Here is a 17,157-nt window from a genome sequence, read left to right as displayed (position 1 = left end):
GATTGTTTGAAACTTTGATTTTTTGAATGCCTGTCAAGAATGCCAAGTAGGCTCAAAATCCAAAATATCTGGTTGAAATAAGATTCCGTAAAATCATGAGATAACATAGACCAAATGTGATCATTGTTACAAGGTGATTATTCAAATCTTTGAAAATAAGCACATATTTAAATAACCCATAGCTCTTAATAAAAATTCAGCTGTTTTTGAACAATTAGAATTTAACAGACATCAAGAGAACATAATAGATTACTTTAAAACATTGCTTTAACAGAGCATCAGAGTTTAATTCTATGTCAAAGAGAAATTGAGCTTCCTGCGATCTTTTGCTGTGAGGTTTCCTTCCTTTACCTTCTTTCATATTGGTGACCATGTTTCTGTGTTTCTGTGTGTAACACATCTTTAAGCATCTTTTGCAGGGCAGGATGAGTGGCAACAAATTCTTTCAGTTTCTGTTTGCTATGAAAAGTCTTAATTTCATCTTCATTCACAAATGAGAGCTTTGCAGGATAGAGTATTCTGGGCTGGCAGTTTTTCTCTCTTAGTACCTGGGCTACGTCTCGCCATTCCCTTCTAGCTTGTAGGGTTTCTGATGAGAAGTCTGCTGTGAGTCTAATTGGAGATCCTCTAAGAGTAATCTGACGTTTCTCTCTTGCACCTTTTAGAATCTTTTCTTTATGTTTCACTGTGGTGAGTTTGATTACGATGTGTCGTGGTGAGGATCTCTTTTGGTCATGTTTATTAGGGGTTCTATAAGCTTCCTGTACTAAGATGCCTTTGTCCTTCTCCAAACCTGGGAAATTTTCTGCTAGTATGTCAATGAAAATGCCTTCTAATCCTTTCTCCCTCTCCATGCCTTCAGGAACTCCTAGAAACCGAATGTTGGGTTTTTTAATAGTATCCTGTAGTTTCCCAACAATATTTTTTAGATTTCTAATTTCTTCTTCTTTTCTTTGGTTTGCCTGTTTCCTTTCCTGTTCTCTGCCTTCTAAGTCTGATATTCTCTCTTCTGCTTCGCCCATTCTGTTTTTAAGGCTCTCTAATGTGTTTGTCATTTGATCTATTGAATTCTTCATTTCATTATGATTTCTCGTCACTATCACCGTTTCTTGTTCTACTAGTTGTTTCATTTCATTTTGATTCCTCCTTAATATTTCATTTTCACGAGAGAGATTTTCTATCTTGTCCATTAAGGATTTCTGTAGTTCAAGAATTTGTTTTTGAGAACTTCTTAATGTTCTTATCAATTTTTTGAGATCCGCTTCTTGCATTTCTTCTATCTCATCATCTTCATAATCTTGAATTGGGGTGTCTTTTTCATTTGGGGGCGTCATAGTGTCTTCCTTGTTCTTGTTACCTCGGTTTTTGCGTTTGTTGTTTGACATGTTGGAGATATTTGGTTTCTTCACTGTGGTGTTTTTTCTTGTTACACTATGGCTCTATATTAAGTGGACTGTCTGCTTTCGGTGGAGCCTTAGAGGCTTGAGATGAGTGTGGACTGAGAGCTCTGTTTGGTTCCTCAGGGTTGAGGGTGTGTCAGAGATGACACTCCCAAGTTAGGTGTGGTAAGTATCTTTCTTTCTTTCTTTTTTTTGATTCAAAAGGGAAGTAATTCCGCACAGCTGAACGTAATTGGAGGTAGTTAGCAGGCAAATGATATACCCACAGGAGGCAGAGATTGGAAGCTCTCTCCCAAGGACCACACAGGGAATCTCTGCTGCCCTCAGTGTGGGCTCCAATTCTCCTGCAGTCTCCCACTGGGTTGCCAAGTTAGATCCTAATCTGTTATTTCACCCCTCCCCCTGGAGTCAGGTTTTTCTGCTAGGCTCAGGGCCGGTGCAGACCTGAGGTCGCCCTGCTTATGATGTATGTCCAAAATGGCGCCTTCTCTTTGTCTTGCTAGCCTTTGAGGGGTGAGTGTTGGAAGAGAAACTCGTGTCCGTATCGGTCACTTTTTTTTTTCCTCTCTCTCTTCTAGTTAGCCTCGTGAACTTTTCCCCACGGAGTTTCAAGCCTCATTCCCTCTAGTCTCCTCTTTCTTCTTGCCTGCTGGTGTCTCGGGCTATTGAGGTTTGGCTCACCTCGCGTTCCAGCGCTGGTGTTTTGAGTCCGCCGCTGGTGTCCTGAACTTGGGCTCCCACGCTCTCCAGGCAGGTCCACTGTGAATCACTAGTTCCAGAAGGGTTTCCTCTGCTGTTTCTTCCCCTACTCTTCCTTGACCCTGCGGTAACTCCACTTTTATTAACCTGTCTCAACCCCCGGACTAATAGTGTGCTCCCTTCCTATTCCGCCATCTTGCCGCTCTCCTGAATATGAGAAATTAGTTTGATATATTCTTATGAATTAGGACTTCTTTTTTTGGTGCCAACAGTAGTGATTAACTTTTTGAAACATATTTAGTAAATGCTGAAGTTGTGCAATTTGACACTATTTCCATGAGAAACCGATATAAGCTATTGAATACTGCTTTATAGGGCCCTAAATTTTAAGAGTGGTAAGTACGTGAAAATATAACACGGGGTTCATAATGCTCTGAGCTTCATCCTGGGGCAATTTAAAATGAGAACATTTATTTTTGTTCTCTCTGTTGAGACCAGAATGACATTAGACAACTATCTGTAACTTTACTCTCTCTAATCCTGGCAGGGGCCTGACAGTGACTACTTTTCTCATAAGTAAGCCACATTTGACTAGAAACTAATGAGCTAATAAAGGCTTGCTCATCAACAAACTTCAGTCAGTGGGATCAACTTGACATGCCCTGATGAGCAGAGTTAGGTGGGAAAGAAAAATAAACTCTGAAAACCAGCAAACCAAAAATAATTGTAATCAACACAACTACTTCGAATTGATGAATATAATCAAATTTCTTTCACAAACTATAAAGCAAAACACAATTTCTCTAAGAAAGGAATTTAGCAATGAGGTATACAACTTTTACTTTTATTACTTATTTCATTTGTAAATTGTTGATAGAACTGCACAACAACTTTGAAGGATTGCTCTGAGAATGAAGTATGATAAAAATGTTACTGATAAAAGTACTCAGCAACTATTAAAATAACATTAATGTTAAGTATGTGATTATAGAAGCTTTTTTGCCAATGCAGTGAATTAATAAGCAGTCAAAGTATTTTAAATGATTTGATAGCAAAGGGCCTAATTTGAATGCTTTCTTGAATTTTCCTATTTCTTTCTTTTAAAAAATAAACCCTACTTTTCAGCACTCAGAATGACTAGCTAGGAATATTCCCATTTGACTATCTTGCTATTTATGTTCTATGTATTAAATTTCCTATGTCAGAGAACCTTCTCAAAATCAAGAAACATTGATCCCTGTCTCATTTGACTGGTCAGTAGGAACAAAATCAATTCCCATTCTGTCAATAAAAGCTTCAGCCAACAGATTTGTTTGATCATGTATCTTTATTCCAAAATCCAAACAATGTAGCAAAAATATAACTAACTCTCCATTAATAACAAAATAGACTATATACTGTGAGCAGATAAAAAGGGCTTATTCATTTGGGGTGTCACAAATAATCCACTTTAAGCAGAAATTAGTTCTATTTTGGTGACAAGTAAAGGAAACAGGCCGTGCCGCCGCTCACTAGGCTAATCCTCCACCTGCGGAGCCAGAGCACCGGGTTCTAGTCCTGGTCAGGGCGCCGGATTCTGTCCCGGTTGCTCCTCTTCCAGTCCAGCTCTCTGCTGTGGCCCGGGAGTGCAGTGGAGGATGGCCCAAGTGGTTGGGCCCTGAACCCACATGGGAGACCAGGAGAAGCACCTGGCTCCTGGCTTCGGATCAGCACGGTGTGCCGGCCGCAGTGGCCGTTGTAGGGTGAACCAGTGGTAAAGGAAGACCTTTCTCTCTGTCTCTACCTCTCACTGTCCACTCTGCCTGTCAAAAATAATAATAATAATAGTAATAATAATAAAGTAAAGGAAACAGTATGAAGGTATAGTCTCCTAATAAAATTGCCTCCCTGAGAAGCAGTTTGCTAGGGCTTTCATTATAAAGGTTAAGGGAGTGCCTAGGTTATAGAAAATGAGGAGTGGGAGGGACTTTCCTCCTTAGAATATACATATTCATGAATTGTTTTTTTAAAAGCTGACTCAAACTGGTTTCTTGCAGCTTTAGCTATTCCTTGTTTGTGATGATCTGGCTCCTTCTGAGTATCATCGCATCATAAGCTTTCCTGGAACATTCTCTGAAAAACAAGCTCAAGCCAGTAAACTTCTAGATTCCCAGCCTGTGTTTCAGTTAACCTCCACCCCCAACTTTTCCCTACATCCTACACTCTTGTTTATGTTTGTACAATATTAATCCATTTGCCCTTACAAAAAGACAAACTGTGTGGGCATGTATGTCTTAATAATGGAGGGAAATTTTTGCAACCATACGATAATATAATGAGAGGTATATAACTGGAATTCTCACTCCAATAATATCCCATAACTTTAAGCTATATAAAACAAGGCAGGGAGGCAGAACAAATGAATTGAGTTTCCTCCTAATTCTACTATGATTTTTCATGTAACTCTGATAGTCCTCTGATGATACACACTGTGTCGAGACAGCTTTTCAGAGAACTAATGAAAACTCACCACTATAACCCAGACAGATCTTTACTTCAGGTCTCATCACCACATTCAAGAGCATCTACTGTTTGCTAATATATATCTTGCATATGTACATTTAGCATAATATATAAAAATGGTGTCAATAGCCTGATTCCCCAACTGATTTTTGCTTATTAACTTAATTACGGGTTTTAGGAATTATAGTAGTTCCCTTCACACAAGAGAACCTGGCAAATATTTGTTGGTAAAATTCATGATACTGACAGGATGTTTAAAAACAAAAAGAAAAATATTATTAACCTAAACAGAAAACAAACATAAATAAATAAAACTGGCCCAGACTATCCATTTTCTACATAAATATGAAACATAAAAATGCACATTCACATTTCAGTCTCCTTGAATATCCTGCCCCAAATTTTCTTTTTCCCTTAACTGATTTTTAAAAGCCACTGAATATCATTTGACCCATCTACCCTAAGTAAACATAAACCTATTAAATACAGCTAGACATAGATGAAATTACTTATTGGTTGTATTAAAGTTTATTTTACATTTGGAATGCAAACTGCATTCCATATATATTAGCTGCTATAATATTCTTGTTCTGTTACAATCGTTATTTTTGGTGTCTGAAAAGCAAATACCAATGTATTTCACTTTATATTCCTTCTTGTGCCTTTAGAGCCACAAATACAATAGATTAGAAAGTGGTTGATTCACTCAAAGAGTTCTTAAGTAAAGGAGTCTTTGTGAACAGACAAGTCTCCATACAGAAGCTTTAGGCCTTTAAAGACGTCCAGTTTCTCATTCTATTTCAATACAACCACAAAATAACAGACTACTGTCATATATTACCATACCTAAAGTTTTACTGTGGGAGATTTATTAATTTATTCATTGCCTTTCCAGGCATTTCCTACAAAGCAAATTGCGCTAAGGAACAACACTTTTTCTTACATTTTCTCAAAGAATGGCAATTTTACCACCTTCATCCCTTAGGCAAATGATATTTGTGTCACATGGAGAACTCCATACTATGCCTAGGCCAAGGGGCAAAACATCCTGCTATCCAGCTGAAGTGTTACCAAATCCAGCTAATAAAATTCATATGTATTGGAGTTTTTTATAAGATTTTGTATCTACATAGATTCAATTATGTTCAGGACTTAAACTGAGCTATGAGAAAGTTGCTGAATCTGATCCCATTATTCTGGTCTCTACAGAATTATTTTCCTTTAAGTTGAGTGATATAACTCTGGATTTTATCCAGAAACAGTATAGAAAATAGCCTATCAGAATCAATATTGTGCATTTGTTGAGAAATTTGAAATAATGCCTCTAGGTTTATTTTATATAAAGTTTCATTTTAAAAACTTTTTTGAGAATAAATACTGAAAAAGATTTTGCTTCAAATTTCATTCAAAAACATGGACAATTATGTAAACAACCATTTTTTTTCTTCTTTTTTAACACTTGGATAATCAAATCCGAAATCTCATGTCAACAGTAACACTTCTATGAAACCTGATGTGCCTAAAGTACACATTACATTTTCCCACATCAAATCTATTTCCATGCATATCTATTCTACTTTACATTTTCCATTTTTTCCTTCAATACATATTCTTTCAGTCACTTAATAGTGTCTGTAGAATGAAGCAATCTATATATCTTTATAAAGACGAAAGACGAAAAAGGACTTACTTATTTTGTTTTTTAAGATTTATTTATTTATTTATATATTTGAAAATCAGAAAGAGAGAAGGAGAGATCCTCCATCTGGCCGAAGCCAGGAGCTAAGAGCTTCAGCTGGGTCTCCCATGTGAGTGACAGGGGTCCAAATACTTAAGCCATATTCTGCTGATTTTTCCAAGCCATTAGCAGGGAGCTCTATTAGAAGTGGAGCAGCGAGTACACAAGCTGGCACCCATATGGAATGCTGGTATCTCAGGTGGGGCCCTTACCCGCTCAATCACAACATTGGCCTGCTATTTATTTCTTAATGAGAATTGTCTAGCCAGTAAGTTTGTTGTTTTTTATTTTGTTTTGTTTCTGATAAAAACCTGGCATGTGAACAAATCAGTAAGCAGAGAAGTAGAAAATAAAGGGTATGTACTTGTGGTATCCAGCAGGAAGCTTCTAGGATAGTCCCCTAAATATAATCTTCCACTCCTGGCATTTGTGCCTTTTTATAATTTACAGTGGAGTCAAGCTGGGACTGTGGCTTATATATAGCAAAGACAATAGGTATTATCTGTGACTGGGTCACTTGCCATGCTAGGAAACTTACACTCTTACTTGCTTGATGAGACACGTTGCCATGCTGGAGAGATCCACACAGCGAAGAACTGAAGTGATCCCCAGCTCACAGCCATCAAGAACTCTGGGAATTCGGTGTCATCATCCTCAAGATACAGAGTCCTAACATGAACCATTAAAGTAAGCTTGCAAATGGATTTGTTCCAGTCACCACTGTGCTCACAATTTGTTAGAGACCCTGAAGCAGAGGATCCAGCCCACCATGCTCAGATTCCTTACCCTCAGGAACTGTGAGATTGTAAATGTGGGTTTGTTATTAGCCAAGGTGTGATAATTTGGTAAATAGCAATCACTAACTAATATGGAGAAACATTCATATATTTGACTTACCTTCCTTCCCACATGACCTTCTTGTTTTTTTTTTCCCTTCAGTCACTTTTACACACTTAAGTTAACGTCTACCTTCCCACCTAACATTCCCCAAGAGAAGTATTCCATTACTCTTGTAGATCAGAATGGGAGGAGGTCAAACTTTTATATTACCTTTGAGCTGGCGTGAGGGCATAGAGATGGTTAGGGATATTCTCTTGCTGTTTGTCCTGCAATGTTTGGAGGTTATCTGGAAAAGATTGTCCTGCACAGTTCAGAGCACTGGTCATATCATTCAATGCGATAGTCTGGAAGTACTGCTTCATGACCATCTAGAGCTAGATTATTTGTATTCTGTTAAAGATAAAATGGACAAGAACATTAATGGCACATGGCCCACAGAGAAATAGTAAGAATGTAGAAGTTACAGAGCCAGGGATGGGCAATTTAGCCAGTATTTTTATAAACAAATATTGAGCCCAAAATCCCAAGCTTGTTCAGTCTAATCCTAGAGTTGTTTGGCCTTGTTCAAGAAATATTGAACATGTTTTTTTTGTTTGTTTGTTTGTTTTTTTTTTTTTTTTGACAGTGGACAGTGAGAGAGAGACAGAGAGAAAGGTCTTCCTTTGCCATTGGTTCACCCTCCAATGGCCGCCGCGGTTGGTGTGCTGCGGCCAGAGCACCGCGCTGATCTGATGGCAGGAGCCAGGTACTTATCCTGGTCTCCCATGGGGTGCAGGGCCCAAGCACTTGGGCCATCCTCCACTGCACTCCCAGGCCACAGCAGAGAGCTGGCCTGGAAGAGGGGCAACCGGGACAGAATCCGGTGCCCCAACCGGAACTAGAACCCGGTGTGCCGGCGCCACAAGGCGGAGGATTAGCCTAGTGAGCCACGGCGCCGGCCGAACATGTTTTTTTAACCTACCTAGCTTAGCCCCTAAAAATCATTCTTCTTAGAGCATGGCAAAAACATCCCTTTGGGCAGCAGTTAGCATGCCTAAAACTCACCTGTTTGGAAGGATGATCACAGCCAAAGAGTTTATTTGATTTTGGAGGGTGGAGATGGATGCTGCGATCTGGGTATTAAGTCCATTTAGTTTCATGGAGAGGTTAACAAAGATGTTGTTGCTGAAAACTATAGCAGTTGTTCCCGTGGTGAGCCCTGCCGCCCCAACATGGACGTTGATCCCACCAGGATGAGAGGGCAGGGGGAAACTCTTTTTTGAAGACCTAAGAAATGGTATATAAGGGAATTGGTATGGGGGAACAGCCATTGCCAGTGGATATAACAGGTAAGACACAGACAATGTTGATAATAACTGGACAATGTTGATAATAACTAATTGGCCCTAGCCAATTAGTTGATAAGCATTACTAGGTTTAAGTTCCACAGACAAAGTACACCCCTCCTGTAGGAGAGAGACATCCTGATAGGTGATGTATACTAAATTGGAATATTTGATTAACAGTATATTTGAAGTCTGTAAAATGAAAGATGTTTTACCTAGTGGACTAAAACAAGGCATGTACTCTAGGAGGCATTATTTGTCTGATCTTTCAAGAACAATGCACACTGGGTGGTTTCAATGATAACCCAGGCCACTTTTCCTTCTTTATGAATAAGGGGACAATTATATATCCCTATGCTGCCCCAATAGGAATTGATCATCAGAGCTAGATTCTACATGACAGAACTTTTCCCTTGAAAGCTTCCAGTATAATTAAGCTGCTGTGTCGTAAATATGTTTGGTGGCAATGAGATATTAGAGTGGAGCAAGAGGGTTGAAAGGACAATGTTCAGTTATTAGTGTTTATTGTGACTGTGAAGTTGCAGAATTATTTAAGGATCACACAGGATATTCCTGGGAAAATTCAGGCAAACAGAGGAGAAGGGGGCTATAGTTTTTAGGGTGAACTGTGTATAAACAGTTTCCATAACTGGGTTTGATAGGGTTCCTTTTTTAACTGTTGCATGTCACCCTGATACTCAGTAGAAGTTAAATAATATATGAATGCTTCAGACTGACCCCATTCTCAGAGAGGTTGGTCTTGCCTCTCTGGATGAGCCCCATGCTTCTAAACAAATCCAGCAAAAATGGCCATAAGAAGAGTTATATAATAAGCACACTGTACCTGTAGTGGCCTAATAAAGGGTGAAACATTATCTAGGAGAACAGATTGGAAGCATATTGGCATAAAGAGAAAAATAAGACTGCGTCTTTCCTTATTCAGGCTCCTTTGAATGAATATGCATAAATCTTCTATGGGCTCTATTGACCAAGGCCATTTTGGTCCAAAGTCTTCTTGGTCTTCAGAGCAGCATGGCTTTATCTGTATATAAAATGGGTCCAGCTGGAGAGTCCAGATACCCTTACTGCTGTTGTTGTGGAAGTAAGACAGGGTCTGATACTTTCCGTGTAGCAGTGAGTTGGGACCTGGGATTGTTGTCATTCAATGTTTTAAGTAGAACTTGGGTTTGGATTTGTATAAACGTGATGGACTGGTATCCTGGCACAAGTGAAACATGAGGTCTCAGATTGCCTTTTGAAATTGAATTACAAAAATAACCTATTTAGCAGTATTATTTTTTCCTGTGTCTAGTAGGATGTCTTAATGCAAGAAAGGCCATTCACAAAGAGCCTCAAAGAGGATTAGAGAGAGCTGGGCTGTATCCTAATTCTGAGCAGGGTAATGGGAAGAACTAAAAGACAGTTTTGATTTGTTTCCTGACAAAGAGGTTTTTTTGTTTGTTTATTTTTTCTTTGGTTGGTTTCGGGTTTTTGTGATTGTTGTTGTTTGTTTTAATTTAGGATATGGTTGACCTTTTCTATTTTACCAGAAGTCTGAGATGTCCAAGTGAAGTAAAGCTATCAGGTTATATGTAAGGCCTTGCAAATCCCCAACATAACCTGGGAAGTAAAAGAAATCCCATTATTGCTTTGTAGTAAACTTGGGAATAACTTCCTTTAGGAGTTGACCACATCCTGAACTCTTTCAGTCCTGGTTAGGAAGGCTTCTACCCATCCAATAAAGGTATCTATGAGAAAGAATAGATATTTTTAGCTTTGACAGAGTAGCATCTGTATAAAATCTATTTGCCAATCTTCTCCAGAGTAATCTTAAATCTTCTGCATGTGTTTATCAAAGGATAGAGGTCCAGAAACTTGAGTATTCCTAATAATGCAAAAACTCCACTTTTGGTAAACTATAGTTTTTATCAGGCCATTTTCAGGAAACAATTCACCACACAGCTCTGTAAGTTTGTCTCCCAAAATGGCAGGAATCATGCAATTCTTCTATAATTTTACATTGTAATGCCTGAGGTATATCTGTAATTGCCTCTTTGTGATACCATCCTTCCTTTCTCTGCATGTATCCCTGCTCTTTGGCCCAGACACCTTCCTCTAGAGTGCAGTGAGAGATTGAGGTTTCCTTTGAGACTGTTGGGATTAAAGGGCATAAAATGTCACACTGAGTAGTGGCAACCTTTTTATGCATTGAGTCTGTAAAAGAGTTACCAAAAGAAATGCCATCAGACCCTTTTTTACCTCTGCAGTGTTTGATTGCAATTTCTCTGAACAGATTTACTGCTTCAAAGAGTTTGAGAATCTGAGATCCATACCTGATAAGCGTGTCTTGGCTGTCAAGTATGTCCCCTCTCCAGATAGCTACAAAGGCATGTAAGGCTCCTAAGGCATGTTTTTTTTTTTTTTTGTTTTGTTTTGTTTTGTTTTGTACTTGCCTATTTTTATTGCCCTGGTTAAGCTAATCAGTCCTACTAATTGAGTCAGTGTTCCTGGGGAAAGAGCACTGGCTTCAGTAACTTGCTGTGGTATGACTACTGTGAATTCCTAAGCCGGTCCCATCTTTGCTAAAGCTGCTCCCATCTATGAACCAAACCTCATCTGCACTGCAGAGGCATTGGTTTTTAGGTCACTTCTGCCAGCTAGGTAGTCTCAGTAAAAGGATGAAAGGGACCATTTTCCCCTGAAACTGACATTAAGGTTCTGCATTTAAGGTGAAGTACTGTGTTACTTTCATCTGAGGATTTTCAAGGAGGAGGATCTGGCGTTTTAGTATTCTGCTGCCTATCAGTCAATGAGAGCCTTTTTTGTTTATTTTATTTTTATTTTATTTTTTGACAGGCAAAGTTAGACAGTGAGAGAGAGAGACAGAGAGAAAGGTCTTCCTTCCGCTGGTTCACTCCCCAAATGACCACTACGGCCAGTGCGCTGCACCGATCCGAAGCCAGGAGCCAGGTGCTTCTTCCTGGTCTCCCATGTGGGTGCAGGGAACCAAGCACTTGGGCCATCCTCCACTGCCTTCCCAGGCCACAGCAGAGCGCTGGACTGGAAGAGGAGTAACTGGGACAGAACCTGTGCCCCAACCGGGACTAGAACCTGGAGTACCAGAGCCACAGATGGAGGATTAGCTTAGTGAGCCAAGGTGCTGGCCGCCTGTTTGTTTTAGTAGGGCGTTTATCTGATATGAGGTACAAAGGATGATTTCTTCCCCTAGTATTGTTTTGGAGTCCTCCTCTGTCAGAAAGGAATCAGCCACTATTACCCATATGCAGTGAGGCCATTCTTATGCAACCATGTGCAGTTTTAGAAAAGTAAACAACAGGTCACTTAACCTTTCCCAAGTCCTGACTTACTATTCCTAACATAACCATCTACCCCTTGCTAACATATAGCTGATAAAATTTATCTGGGGTTGGCGACCCTAGCCCAGGGGACCTAGTCATTCATGCCTTTAACTAGGTAAAGTCTGTGTTTAGTTCTCTTTCCCAAGAGCAGCCCCTGTTCTAGCTTGCTGCTATGAACATGATACAGGAGCTTTGCTGTTTCCCTGTACCTGGGGAACTGTAATCTGCAGCATCCTATTAGTCCAAGAAATGCTCAGAGCTACTTTAAAGTTGTAGGTGTAGGAATTTGTTGGGTAGCCTGTATGCTCTCTGGGACCAGTTTTTTTTTTTTTTTTTTTTTTTTTTTTTTCCATAGGGGTGAGAATAAGCCCTGAATGTTTTCTTCTTTGTGGACCAGCTGTGCTTCATGGACACCTGATAGTCATGTTCTGCCAGGAAATTAAAGGTACTAGTTAAAAGCCCAAAATTGGAGTCTCAGTGTGGGGACAAATGAGAAAGTCTTCTACATATTAGATCATTTTCTCACCCCACACCCCTCAAGAGATAGGGCCTTGAGATCCTTTATAAGGGTCTATCCTAATAGGTGGGGGATGTTTCCTAAACCCTTTGGCAACACTATCCAGGCTAACTGTTGCTTTAAGTCTTATTTGCAAACCTATTCACAGGTGAATAGGAACCATAGGAGGAGTACATAGGAATCTAAAAATCAGCATTCTTAAGAGCTAAGACTTAAAACTGTTAGGTAGGATGTCAGAAATGAGCTTATGTGTGTGTGACAGAGGCCTAAGGACTTGACATAAGTCCAGCATCTGCATCTCAAAGTCATCCTGAGAACCTTCCAGGTACAGCCCAGTATCTGCACTTCAAACGTCCTGCCCCTTCTACCAGATAACCATCATTCCTCTAAGGTTCCTCTAAGGTGGGGTGATAACAGCCAGGCTTCCCCCTGTCTGATAACTCAGGGTGCAGGGGACTCAGAAAGGAATTTTTTGTATTTACATCAAACAAGTCCTTTGTTCGAGAGGAGGAGAGGAAGAGAGGGAGGGAAGGCAAGACCCATCCCCTTAAAAACCCCAGCCTAAATGTAAACTGCACACTCTCTCTCAGGTCCTGTCTGGAGAGGTACCCATCGTTCTCACAGATGTCCCTACCCTAATAAACCTTGCTATTTTGCTTTCCACTACTCTCTGTCTCATGCCTGAATTCTTTCTTGTGTGTAGACAAGGGCCCTTTGCTCCTCCAGTAACAAAACCACTTAGTCTCAGGAGGTATATCCCCTAAGATTTTTTTTTTAATTAAACTTTTATTTAATGAATATAAATTTCCAAAGTACAGCTTATGGGTTACAATGGCTTCCCCCTCCCAAAACTTCCCTCCCACCCACAACCCTCCCCTTTCCCGCTCCCTCTCCCCTTCCAATCACATCATGATTCATTTTCAATTCTCTTTATATACAAAAGATCAGTTTAGTAGACCCCTAAGATTTTGTAAGGGTTTAGCATGATGGGGTAAATAGATATTACTCTTTCATTAATGACCTATAAATCTTGAACTAATCTATATTCTCCATTTTTCTTATTTACTGGTAGAATACTCATATTGCAAGGGGGTGTTAACAAACCCCTGCTGTGGCAATGTGTTGATTAGGGGTCAGAGGTCCTCTCTACTTTTGGCTTCATAAGGTACTGCTTTGAATTTTGGAAGCATATTAAGCTTAATAATCAGGCAAGCTTCTAAGGTACAGCCAGATATGTTAAATTATTAGATCCAGACTCGTGGTTGACCTGTAGATCTATATCTTCATGTTGCATACTAGAAGATCTAAGATTACATAAGGCAATGGTGGTAATTTGGCTGTCCTCATGTGTGGAGAAGGCACAGAACTCATGTGCCTGACTTTCTAATTTCCTTAGAGTGCCCCTTCCCAGCAGGAGTATGGGGCATTCAGTCATTAGCAAGAACTGTTGAGAAAATATGGTCCGGCTCCAGAGACATTTTAAGGAGAGCATGCATCTCCTAAGGAAGGCATCTCATTGATTCCCATTAATTGCCTCTCCTAGGAAGAAAGTTGCACCAAATAAGAGGTTAGAACACAGTGGGTGGTTCCCGAATCTAAAAGAAAATTCATTTTCCTACCAGCAGCCTCAAGGGTGATCTTAGGCTCTGTAACCTTAATAGCAATGGTCAGCCTGGGGCCATGAGTATTGAAGAAGAGCTTCCTTAGCCTAGGGTCAAGAGGATCTGCAGTTCCAACCCTGGAGTCTTTCAACTCTCAAGGCAATTCTTTTTCCAGTGACTCCATTTTTAGCATGACTTTTGTGGGGATCCGCTTTTGTTATTACAGCTGTTTGCTCCATGCCCTGGCTTCTCACAGTGATAAGAGGTCTGTTTGGGTGTTGACTGCCTTTGCCAGGTTTCTCTGGATCGGATCTCTGCCTAAAACAGCTGGCTGTCAGTTGGGCCTGCTACCTGTCTTTTCATTACTCTCTTGTCTTCATTCTGGTCACTGTTAAAGTAGGCTATGGAAGCAATCTTTTGGATAACAGTCAAGGGGGTGCTTAGTCCAATCCCTAATTTATGGAGCTTCATTCCAATATCAGAGGTGGCTTGAGCTAGAAATCTACCCTTTATCACTAGGTCCTCAGTGGTAGAATGAGGATCTACATCAGTTTATTATGTATGGGCCTTTTTAAGACTCTTAAAAAGGTAGTAGCACTTTCCCTGGATTCCTGTTCTGTTGCTAATTCATGAAAGTTTATTGACTGTGTCTTGCTGGTATGCAATCCTGCCAGTACACAAGCCATCATAGGATCCTGGCTACCTTGTCCTCTAGGAGTATTATAATCCAATTAAGGGCAATCCACTGGCATCCTTTCTAAAAAGGGTATCTTTGATTTTGACTTTGCAAAGCATTTGCATAATCACTGGAATGCTGTGTCACTGCTTGTTTTTCACTGTGAGTTAATTCGGTGCCCATGGGGAGAACTATGTCCTTGTAAAATTAAACATGGAAGTCACCTTTTACTGCTTTTTTATAAGTTTAAGATTTATTTATTTATTTGAAAGTCAGAGTTATGCAGAGAGAAGGAGAGACAGAGAGAGAGAGAGAGAGAGAGAAGTCTTCCATCCACTGGTTCACTTCCCAGTTGGCCGCAATGGCTGGAGCTACGTGGATCAGAAACCAGGAATTTTTTCCAAGTTCCTCACGTGGGGGCAGGGGCCCAAGGATTTAAGCTATTTTCTATTGCTTTCCCAGGCCATAGCAGAGAGCTGAATTGGAGCAGCCAGAACTCTAACCGGTATCCATATAGGATGCTGGCACTACAGGCGGTAGCTTTACTTGCTACACCACAGCACTGGCCCCTGTTTATAAGTTTTTAAGACTCACGATTAAAACTTCTTATCCCTCCTTTAATTTGGCTTAAGTATTAAATTGAAAAGTGGACTTGTATTTTGATAGGGTCATCCTTTCCTACTGCTTCCTGGAGGGTATATATTCCAATTATATTGAAGGTTATTGTCCAAGTCCCTCAGTGAGAGAGAGAAACCCCTGTATTGGAAGGGAAGGGTATAGGGCATTTTTAGCTTTTGTAGGGGCATTGTCCCAAGGTGTTCATTCCTTTGGCTCTGCCTCATGGTGGGCTTTCAGCAGTTGATTAAGTAAGGCTAGCATGTCTGGGTCTAGCCTACAACTCTAGCACAGTTCACAATTTTCTCTTAGTGCCACATTGGCCTTTACATAAAGGACTTCTTCCATTTACCGTGCCCACTGCAAAATAGATTTAGCTGTAAAATAGTATTATAAACTTAAGCACCCATGTTCTTGCCATGTTTCTTCGTTCAATAATTTATATTGTGGACAGACAGCATTACAGGAAAAATCCTTGTTTTTTTAAGTCTGTTTTTCAAACTATAGCCAATTTTTGAAATACATCCTAGTATCTGTATGCATGGTATAGTTGGTATCTCATCTGGAAGAGAATAAAAGAGAAATGGTGGGGATTGGGGGTAAACACGTGAAGTGAACCTGGAAGTCCCAGGAAACAAGAGGAACCAGGTACTCCTGTCTTGGCTTTCACTTGTGAAGAGCTAGCCTGGTTCATTACTTCTATGCTTCCATACTTAATTTGTCTTACTATGTAGCCTGATTGCATGTATCCCAAAAATCCCTTCATCTGGGGCCTTTCCTCCTATCTGGCTGCACCCCCTGCTTTTGATCCGTATTCTGACCTGGCAACACCTAGCTACTTAATGTTTACCTTACCTGAGCCTGTGTCCATCCATCACCATTAATAGGATAAAAGAATGCAGCCTGCAGTGGCCTGGAGGGCAGCTGTGCTCTTTTCTCCTTTATGTGTCTTTTTTTTTCCCTCTTACTCTGTTCCAAGCAGACCTGCAGCTGTAAACTTGAGAAGGGCAGGTAAACACACTGCAGCAGGTACAACTGCAAGGTAACCCCTCTTTCCCGACATCAGTGCCCTGCCTGGGGTGGAGACCCCCATGGACCCATCACCCTGACCCTTAGACTGATGGGTGGCAATCCACTCCTAGGAGGTTTTAAACTTCCACACCAGGATGTGCTATGTATCTAGGGTGGTGGTGAAGGATTGTGGGTGATGATGGAGGGGAGAATTGTGGGAGAGGATGCCAGGCCCCTGACTTAACACTGACCTGCTCATGGTCAGGCACCAGAGTTGAGAGAAAGAGCACACACCTCTACCACTGCCTGCACACATGCAGGCTGCACAACCTGAGCTTTCTCTAGCGGCCCTTTCTATTTTCCCCACTGAGCTTGAGGGGGAAATGCAAAATGAGGCACAATAATCGGGGTCTAGGATATAGCCATGGGGGAGAGGTTCACTCTGGAAATCCCATGAGTAGTGATTAACCCAGGCATGTAGGTACCACTGTTTGCAGGAGCAACCTGGAAGATTTTAGGTTTCCTTTTATTTGAAAGTCAGTGTTACAGAGAGAGGTCTTCCATCTGCTGGTTCATGCTCCAGATGGCCACAATGGCCAGGGTTAGGCCAAGATAAAGCCAGGATCCAGTAGCTTCAAACAGTCTCCATCACGGATAACAGGGGCCCAAACACTTTAGCCATCCCTCACTGCTTTTCTCAGGCCTATTGCTGAGAACTGGATCAAAAATAGAGCAGCTGGTACAGGAACTGGCACCTATACAGCATTGCAGGCGGTAGATTTACCCACTATGTAAAAATGATGGCCCTGCCTCAAAGCCTTTCAAAGACCCCAAAACTCTTCTTTTCCTGTAAGACTACAATGATGCTGGATAA

General features: G+C 40.7%; 1 pseudogene; it reads right to left on the bottom strand.

Moving 5' to 3' along the window:
- Positions 1 to 7,541, bottom strand: part of LOC133765228 (N-alpha-acetyltransferase 15, NatA auxiliary subunit-like) — a 66,155-nt pseudogene extending 58,614 nt beyond the window's left edge.
- Positions 7,542 to 17,157: the final 9,616 nt, after the last annotated feature.

This window comes from Lepus europaeus, chromosome 8 (assembly GCF_033115175.1).
Source record: "Lepus europaeus isolate LE1 chromosome 8, mLepTim1.pri, whole genome shotgun sequence".
NCBI classification, from domain to species: Eukaryota; Metazoa; Chordata; class Mammalia; order Lagomorpha; family Leporidae; genus Lepus; species Lepus europaeus.
This window is presented reverse-complemented; position numbering and strand designations above follow the sequence as displayed.